Source organism: Dama dama, chromosome X, assembly GCF_033118175.1.
Source record: "Dama dama isolate Ldn47 chromosome X, ASM3311817v1, whole genome shotgun sequence".
Lineage (NCBI taxonomy): Eukaryota > Metazoa > Chordata > Mammalia > Artiodactyla > Cervidae > Dama > Dama dama.
The window spans coordinates 19,783,142-19,791,969 of NC_083714.1; the positions used below are offsets into that span (position 1 = coordinate 19,783,142).

At 37.7% G+C, this 8,828-nt stretch overlaps 1 pseudogene; it reads right to left on the reverse strand.

Moving 5' to 3' along the window:
- Positions 1 to 3,162, reverse strand: part of LOC133052557 (nuclear RNA export factor 3-like) — a 67,700-nt pseudogene extending 64,538 nt beyond the window's left edge.
- Between the last annotated feature and the right edge of the window lie 5,666 nt (positions 3,163 to 8,828).

Sequence of the window (8,828 nt, forward strand, 5' to 3'; positions counted from 1 at the left end):
TCACCCATGTTCCTCCTTACAGGCAGTCTGTTTCTTTCTATTGCTTTTCTGAACTCACCCTTAAGAAGAACTAAGAAGATACCCCCTAGAAATAACAAGAGGGATTACCAAATCTATTGTCTCAGAAAAGTTCCCAGCATCTCTACACAAATCCAACATGACTCTCTCATGTCATCTTCTACACATTAGGTCCATTTAGCCAGTACACTCACTATGAACTTGAACCAGCTCCCAAAGATCTTATCCTATCTGTTTCTCTCCATTCTTCTCTCCGGAGGCTTTTGCTTTGTCTCTATGTTAACATGCATTTAGTCTTGTTTCCAAAAAGTACTTCTCTGAGGATGGGGCAGAATGGCATATGGAGCACTGTGGGGAAGTTGAGAGAAGAAAGTGGTCCATATAGGCTTGGAAAGTCTTCTCTACATATTCCCAAATTATTCCAGAGCTACAATGAAGAGTGCGCAAACAGTAAGCTCATCCCATCATTTTTCATTCTGCCCGGTTGGAAAGAAGAATGACATGTTTAACTGTAAGGTTTTGATTTTCACTGATTGGTACATGTCACCCCAGCTGACTGGTCACTTACTGTCTTGCTTGGTTGTCCATATGGGCATCACCTGCTTCTGAATGTCTATCTTGCTGCTGCCTGGAAGTGACCTATTCAGACCAATATTTGTATTGCCTTTGGTAAATACCCCAGCTTCATGCTGTTCTTTGTAAAAGGTTCACTTTATCAGTGTGCTATAAAATTGACAACAACAGATCAGTGGTCTCAGTACCAGAAGTCCTCGGTAAATATCATGGCTACTGAAGAAATATCATTGACTTTAGAATCTGAACAGAAATGTATCACAGTGCTAAAAATAAAGGCTGAGAGACCTCACTGTGGCTCCATTTTTCAGGAAATGAGAGGTAGGGTGAAATTACAGCCAATTAGAAAACAGGCACTGGGAAAAGGGTCTGGATCTAGAGTGTAGTCTGTGATGCTAGACCCTGCTCTACTTAGTTCAGGCTAGGTGACCTGGGCTAAGTGGCTTTTCACCCCCATGTCTCATTTCTCTGCTCTGCTCTAGGAGGACAATAAAACATACCCTTAAATCTACCACAGTGTGATAGTTCAAGAGTCAAAGTGATCTAGCTCCCTGAAGGCAGAATTAGAGAAATGAAAGATAAGTCTGATGAAAAGATCCAGAATGGAGTCTGGAGAGATACAATATGGAGATTACAAAAGAAAAGTATAGAGAATTACAGGTGATGCAAGGAATATACCTAACACATGGCTAATGTGAGTCCCAGAGAGGAGAAGGAATAGTGGAGAATAGTTATTTGAAGAGAACTTGGTTGAGAACTTTCCAAAAGTAACAAGACATCAACTCAGTATAAGAATATTAATAAGAGAAAAAGTATAGTGGAGGAGAAATATTCTTAAAAGAATATACATTCATTTCATCATCATGTAGCCAAAACTTGGAAATTTGGGACTAAAGGCTTCAATCAATCTAAAATAAATACTATAGACTCTTTTGGGGGAAGAAGAAATATCATCCCTAGTAAAGGCACACAGAGACTATAAAACAATTACATTGTGAATATATAGACAAATTTAAATGAGTATTGTCTATAGAAAACGACTGAAATTTCCTCTGGGGATTTAAATATGTAGACAACGATAATGTGTGACAATAAATATGGAGGCAGTTTAGGGAATCAAAGTGTCTCATGGTCCCATAACTGTCTGAGCAGTTTTTCTTTCTTTCTTTTTTTTTTTTTTTTTTTTTTGTCTGAGCAGTTTTAAAAAGATAATTAACTAGTATTAGATTGTGAAAATGCAAAAACGTCCATTGTAATCTGAGGGGTGAACACTACAAGAATAGCAAAAGAATGTTTACCTAGATAGTCATGTGAGCAAATGATTTAATAGCTACAAAACATTAACCATATAAAAGGAAAGGAAAGGGAAAGAAACTTAGAAGAGGCAAAAATAAATATACAATAATATTATATACAAAACCAAATTATATCCATTTATATTAAAAGATTCAGGCTAAATACTCCAAATAGAAAGGCATTTTACCAGACTGGACAAGAAAGCTTTCATCAAATACTCCTGAAAGAAACACATGAATTTAATCATCAAGAAAATTAGAACATAAAAAATGGCAAAATGTACACCTTTTCCACATTAACCTTGGAAAACTGGTATAATCATTTCAGTAAAAGGTACACTTTAAAGGGAAATTTCTTTATGATAACAAGTTCGGTGCAATAAGAAGACAATAATGCAGATTCTAAATTTGTGTGCATCTTAAAGCCAACATAGAAAGCAAAAACTGACAGAAATAAATAATGAACAAATCCACAGTCACAGTGGGAAATTTTAAAACATCTCACTGAGTGACAAAATCTTAGCTAGAGGGAGAAGATTTTAAAATATAACTTTAACAAATTTATTGAATTGACATAGAACAATGCACATAAATATTCATCGAACATTCCAGAATAAATCACATGCCAGGCAATAAAGCCTCAAAAAGTGTCTACGGACTAATACAATTTACCCTGATTAGTTAATGTAATATTCAGTAGTAATGGTGAGTTTTCTGCCCCTCCCCACCTCTACTATAAATCCAGAGAATATTAGTTTACATAATCCTACCCTCCACCTAGTTGACCCTCGCCAGTGCCCAAACCATACACCTGAGAAGATCTCTTGTCTCATGCCTTTTCCTTAGCCAGGGAAAGATATTCATGTCAGCCATGGCCATTTTCACTAGAGGGAAGGTTTACCACATGGAATCAGGATGGGTGTGTCAGAGCCCACTTGGTCCATTTCCTCAAGAGACTAGAAAATAATCAGTCTGGGCCCTCTCCCCACTTTCCCTAAAGGACATCAACTGGTAGGTGGGTCCTGTGGTTTGGGGAGGGGAGGGAACCCTGAAACCTTCCTGCTTTCAGAAGTTCTGAAGAGAAGGTCTCATGCATACCATTCATCCATAGGGTGGCTTGAAGGCAGAGATCTGTCACCACCATCCTCACGGGCTGCCCTAGAAGAAAGCCTGTGGGTCTGAAGCTGGAAGTTTGTATAATATCAAGGAAGGCTGCTGAGGAAGGAGAGTGCAAGCCCCAGACCACGTTGTCATAGCCACACAAAGAAGATGGCATCCTGCATTCCATCAAAATGCAGAAAAATACACCTTTTTCTCAAGTGCACATGGAACATTCTCCGTGATAGACCACATCTTGGGTCACAAATCAAACCTCAGTAAATTTAAGAAAATTAAAATTGTATCAAGCTTCTTCTCTGACCACAATGCTATGGAGACTAGATAGCAATTACAAGAAAAACACTGTAAGAAACACAAACCCATGGAGATTAGGCAACACATTTCTAAATAACCAACAGGTCACTGAAGAAATGAAAAGAGAAAAAAAAAATCTAAAAACAAATGACAATGAAAACATGACAACTCGAAATCTATGGGATGCAGCAAAACAGTTCTAAGAGGGAAGTTTATAGCAATACAATCCTACCTCAAGAAACAAGAAAAACATTGAATAGACAACCTAACTTTACACCTAAAGCTACTGGAAAAAGAAGAAGGAAAAAAAAACTAAAATTAGTAGAAGGAAAGAAATCATAAAGATCTGAGGCGAAATAACTGAAAAAGAAAGGAAAGAAACAATAGTAAAGACTAATAAACTAAAAGCTGGTTCTTTGAGAAGATAAACAAAATTAACAAACCCTTAACCAGACTCATCAAGAAAAAAAAGAGAGAAGAATCAAATCAACAAAATTAGGACTGGAAAAGGGGAGGTTACAACAGACAATGCAGAAATACAAAGGATTATAAGAGACTATTATAAAAGTTATATTGCAATAAAATAGGCAACCTGAAAGAAATGGACAGATTCTTAGAAAAGTTCAATCTTCCAAGACTGAACCAGGAAGAAATAGAAATTATGAACAACTGAATTATAAGCACTGAAATTGAAGCTGTGATAAGAAAAAATCTTCCCAAAAGACAAAAGCCCAGGACCAGATGGCTTCACAGGAGAATTGTATCAAACATTTAGAGAAGAGCTACTCTTATCCTTCTAAAACTCTTTCAAAAAATTGCAGAGTAAGGAATGCTTCCAAACTAATTCTATGAGGCCACCATCACCCTGATACCAAAACCAGACAAAGACAACACACAAAAAAAGAAAACTACAGGCCAATATCACTGAAGAACATAGATGCAAAAATCCTCAACAAAATTTTAGGCAACAGAATTTAGCAACACATCAAAAAGCTCATGAACCACGATCAAGTTGAGTTTAATCCAGGGATGCAAGGATTCTTCAATATAAGTAAATCAATCAATGTGATACACCATATTAACAAATTGAAAGGTAAAAACCATATGATCATCTCAATAGATGCAGAAAAGGCCTTTGACAGAATTCAGCACCCATTTATGATTAAAATTCTTCAAAAAATCAGCATATAAAGAACCTACCTCAACATAGTAAAGGCCATATATGATAAGCCTACAGCAAATATTATTCTCAATGGTGAAAAAGAGAAGGCATTCCCCATAAGATCAGAAACAAGACAAGGGTGTCCACTTTCACCACTATTACTCAATATAGTTCTGGAAGTCCAAGCTACAGCAATAAGAGAAGAAAAAGAAATAAAAGGAATCCAGATCAGAAAAGAAGAAGTAAAGCTCTCACTGTTTGCAGATGACATGATACTGTACATAGAAAACCCTAATGACAGTATCAGAAATTTACTAGAGCTACTCAGTGAATTTAGCAAAGTTGCAGGATACAAAATCAATACATAGAAATTACTTTCATTTCTATACACTAACAAAGAAAAATCAGAAAGAGAAGTTAAGGAATCAAATCCATTCACCATTGCAACAGAAAGAATTAAATATCTAGGAATAAATTTACCTAAGGAGACAAAAGAACTGTACACAGAAAATTATAAGACACTAATGAAAAAAATCAAAGATGATATAAACAGATGGAGAGGTATTCCATGTTCCTGGGTTGAAAGAAGCAATAATGTGAAACTGACTATACTCCAAATGCAATATATGCAATCCCTAACAAATTACCAATGACAATTTTCACAGAACTAGAACAAAATATTTCACAATTCATATGGAAACACAAAAGACCCCAAATAGCCAAAGCAGTCTTGAAAAAGAAGAATGGAACTGGAGGAATCAAGCTTCCTGACTTCAGGTTATACTACAAAGCTACAGTCATCTAGAGAGTATGGTATTGGCACAAAAACAGAAATAAAGACAAATGGAACAAGATAAAAAGCCCAGAACTAAACCCATGCACCTATGGGTACCTTATTTTGACAAAGGAGGCAAGCATATACAATGGGACAAAGACAGCCTCTTCAATAAGTGGTGCTGGGAAAATTGGACAGCTACATGTCAGTTCAGTTCAGTCGCTCAGTCGTGTCTCTTTGAGACCCCATGAACCACAGCACGCCAGGCCTCCCTGTCCATCACCAACTTCCGGAGTCCACCCAAACCCATGTCCATTGTTGGTGATGCCATCCAACCATCTCATCCTCTGTCGTCCCCTTCTCCTCTTGCCTTCAATCTTTCCCAGCATCGGGGTCTTTTCAAATGAGTCAGCTCTTCACATCAGGTGGCCAAAGTATTGGAGTTTCAGCTTCAACATCAGTACTTCCAATGAACACCCAGGACTGATCTCCTTTAGGATCAACTGGTTGGATCTCCTTACAGTCCAAGGGACTCTGAAGAGTCTCTCCAACACCACAGTTCAAAAGCATCAATTCTTTGGCGCTCAGCTTTCTTTACAATCCAACTCTCACATCCATACATGACTACTGGAAAAACCATAGCCTTGACTAGATGGACCTTTGTTGACAAAGTAATGTCTCTGCTTTTTAATATGCTGTCTAGGTTAGTCATAACTTTCCTTCCAAGGAGTAAGCATCTTTTAATTTCATGGCTGCAGTCACCATCTGCAATGATTTTGGAGCCCTAAAAAATAGTCAGCCACTGTGTAAAAGAATGAAATTAGAACACTTCCTAACACCATACACAAAGATAAACTCAAAATGGATCAAAGACCTAAATGTAAGACCAGAAACTATAAAACTCTTAAGAGGAAAACATAGGCAGAACACTCGATGGCATAAATCAAAGCAAGATCCTCTGTGACACACTTCCTAGAGTAATGGAAATAAAAACAGAAGTAAACAAGTGGGACCTGATTAAACTTAAAAGCTTTGGCACAGCAAAAGAAACTATAAGCAAGGTGAAAAGACAACCGTCAGAATGGGAGAAACTAGTAGCAAATGAAAAAAACTGACAAAGGATTAATATCCACAATATACAAGCATCTCATACAACTCAATGCCAGAAAAACAAACTGCCCAAACTAGTCAAAAAGTGGGGAAAAGACCGAAACAGACATTTCTCCAAAGAAGACATGCGGATGGCTAACAAACACATGAAAAAAAAAAAAAAAAAAAGCTCAACATCGCTCATTATTAGAGAAATGCAAATCAAAACTACAATGAGATGTCACCTCACACCAGTCAGAATGGCACTCATCAAAATGTCTACAAACAATAAATGCTGGAAAGTGTGTAGAGAAAAGGAAAGACTCTTGCACTGTTGGTGTGAATGTAAATTGATACAGCGACTATGGAGGACAATATGGAGAATCCTTAAAAATCTTGGGCTAAAACCACTATATGACCCAGCAATCCCACTCCTAGGCATATACCCTGAGGAAACCAAAATTGAAAGAGACACATGTATCCCATTGTTCATTATAGCACTATTTACAACAGCTAGAACATGGAAGGAACCTAGATGTTCATTGATAGATGAAAGGATAAAGAAGTTGTGGTATATATGCACAATGGAATATTACTCAGCCATGAAAAAGGAACACATTTGAGTCAGTTGTAATGAGGTGGATGAACCTAGAACCTATTATACAAAGTGAAGTGAGTCAGAAACAGAAAGATAAATACTGTATTCTAACACATATATATGGAATCTAGAAAAATGGTACTGAAGACTACTTACCAGGCAACAATGGAGAAAAAGACATAGAGAATAGACTTATGGACATGGGGAGAGGAGAAGAGAGGATGAGATGTGTGGAAAGAGTAACTTGGAAACTTACATTACCATATGTAAAATAGATAGCCAATGGGAATTTGCTGTATGGCTCAGGAAACTCGAGCAGGGGCTCTGTATCAACCTAGAGGGATGGGATGGGGAGGGAGATGGGAGGGAGGTTCAAAAGGGAGAGGATATATGTATACCTATGGCTGATTCATGTTGAGGCTTGACAGAAATTTTGTAAAGCAATTATCCTTCAATAAAAAATAAATTAATTAAAAAGACTAACAACAAAAAAAAGGAAGATGGCATCCTAACAGTAAGTCTTTTCCCCGAGGGCACTGAGGAGGGCTAGAGGAGACTAAACTTCCTGTAATTACTGCCCTTTGAGATCGCTACCAGCCTAACATCCAGGGGACTCTTTCCAACAGTATCACCCCTGCAGAGGAGTCCAACTAGAATCAGGAGGCTTAGGAGATCTTGATACTTGCAAGCTACAAACACACAGAACTCTCTGTGCCAGACTCTGCATCAGCTACATTACACTGTGTTACTTCATTCTACAGACCCAGAGAACTGTGAACGTCAGCAGTAGGAAATGCTCAGTACTTGCTACATTGCATCCATTCTTTCCTGTATTTGCCACAAGGGGATTCTGATATCAGAGTCATCAACTTTCCAAGGTTACTGAGGCTTACAGACGTACTGCCCTTGTCTAGGTTCATTCAGATGCTACTAAGAGAAACAGTGGAATTGAACTCCATGGAATTGAATATGACTTTTCCAAGCATAGCTTTAGTAAATACTTGGTGCGCTGTAGGGGATTTTCTGAAGTTTATGCAAAGTACCTGACTATTCTAAAAGTAACCAAATGTCTACAATTAACTTTAACCCACTCCAGAAAGATCATACCAAAATAACAGCAACAAAAACCTTGAAAATATAAAGGAAATACCAAACAGAGTTTGGTGGGTTACTGCAGTTACAGTAGGGGGAAACAAAAAAGTTGACTTTCCTTTGAAAAAATAAATAGCTGTCTACATTGACTGTCATAGCTGTCAAGTATCCCCTAATGCGGGACTCCCCAACTCCTATTGGGAACCGATCTGCACAGCAGAGAGTGAGCTGAGGAAGGAGTGAGCAAGGGAAGCTTCATTTGCTGCTCCCCACAGCTCCCCATCGCTGGCTTTACTCTCTGAAACACCCTCTTCCTTAGAACCAGAACTGAAGTTCTGTAAGTCTCAAATAAGAGGTTTTCTGAAGATGGAAGTAGGGAGAAGACTGGGCTCTACTTCATGAACCAGAATCTTCTAACATTTTAATATCTTCTTTCCTTTCCAGTTCTCTGGGCCCTGAGAGAAGCTCAATGCCTGGGAGAGGTGAGGAAAGACTTCATATGAGTGTGTGAACATCTGAGGTGAGGGAAATGTAAGATGCAAATGCATAAGAATACACAGATACATTGTCAAGTCAAAAGTTGAAATTTTTGACTTTTTATGAAACAATATCTTGTGAACATTTTTATAACATGTAAATATATAGGAACTTTTTGTCAATTACTTGTTATTTTCAAGTGTTCCTCTGAACAAATTAGCCTAATCACAAGATTGCAAACATTAAAAATGTACACTTAGAAAATAAAACTATTCCTAACCTTCTGTCTACATGATCACCTTATCATGACTCACACACACACAAGATGTCCAATAT